The sequence below is a fragment of the Hyaena hyaena genome, unplaced genomic scaffold, assembly GCF_003009895.1.
Source record: "Hyaena hyaena isolate Hyena2069 unplaced genomic scaffold, ASM300989v1 scaffold_608, whole genome shotgun sequence".
In the NCBI taxonomy this organism is placed as follows: Eukaryota; Metazoa; Chordata; class Mammalia; order Carnivora; family Hyaenidae; genus Hyaena; species Hyaena hyaena.
This window is the reverse complement of record NW_024081243.1, coordinates 3,190-4,450: the sequence shown is the minus strand read 5'-3', so window position 1 is coordinate 4,450 and position 1,261 is coordinate 3,190. Positions and strand designations below refer to the sequence as shown.

General features: G+C 43.0%; 1 pseudogene; it reads right to left on the bottom strand.

Annotated features, from left to right (window-relative positions):
- Positions 1 to 523: 523 nt before the first annotated feature.
- On the bottom strand, positions 524 to 808 carry LOC120248775 (annotated as a pseudogene).
- Between the last annotated feature and the right edge of the window lie 453 nt (positions 809 to 1,261).

Genomic DNA, 1,261 nt, shown 5'->3' with positions numbered 1-1,261 from the left:
GGAAATGAAATGAAGATGGCAGAATTATCAATCTGAAGCTCCACCAGCTAAAAAAAAAGGAGCTCTTTTGAGGTGTACCATCTCTATGATGACATCGGAAAGTCCAGACTGCCCGACACACTGGAAACCATGTTTTGGCATCAGGTTCCAACAGCTCTCTGGGTTTAAGGGAGCCAGGTCTGCAGTGAAGGCAGAGAGGAGAGAAAGGGACATAAAAACTGAATTTTTGTTTTTCTGCTCCACAAGGCGTTTGAGCCACGGTGGCTCATGGGTCAACATCAAAGAATTCCTCCTCCTGGGAACCAAGAAGTCTCTCAAAACTAGAAGAGAATGGTGCTTCCGCCCCGTATCAATCTAGCTTCTAGTAAGTAGATTCTAGTAGGGACATATGCCCTTTCCCCAATGAAGTGTTCTGTGTGCCAAAAACGTAGCTTAAAAAAATAGTCAAACAAAATTCTGCACATTTATAAAACTTGTTAAGAATAGTATTTTGAGCTGTACAATCACCAGAAGTATACAGTTATCAGGAATGCACACACTTCAGTTGGCATTCCCCAGCATCTTCAGCTTTCGGTGCCTGGTCTGTTTGGGCATCTCTGTTTTCTGTAGGGCTTTTTTCCCCAACCTCACAGAATCCCCTTTCCCTTTGGGCGCCTTCCCTTCCTTCTTTGTAGGGGTCTTTTTAGTCTTGGGCATTGGTTCAGGAAGAGTGGGTTTTAGCAGATAACCTTGCAGATCTTCTCTGTAGCTCATCCTTCACCCTGGCTTGATCACTTGTAGCATCCCTTTCAATCTTTCTTTTGGGCATGGTGGTGTTGGAGGGACGGAAGGATCGAGGCATTGGACACAGGGATGCTGGCTTTTATAGGCCCAGGGGTCATTCTCATCTACTTCTTCACCTTGCTCCCATCATCTCTGTCTTAATCATCCCTTGTCTTAACAGAGCATAGATGTATTCAGTAAGATGTGTTGAGCTACTTAAATAATGACCATTTTATATTGATATGATTTAAATTTGAGAAAAAAGAAAGACACGGTATATAAATCACTAATCATGTGGGCAGGAATTTCTGGTAATAACATCAGAAACGTGGGCAGCCTTATTGTCTTTCCAAGAGCAACGTCCAGAATCTTGGAACTCTGGTTTCCATATAACACACGGAGAACTTCCCCAGAAGTAATTCAATGAACTTGGTTTTACATCAAGGAATTACCTGGAGTCTGGCTTTAGCCAGTCCCCGATTAATTATTCCTGGCAAAT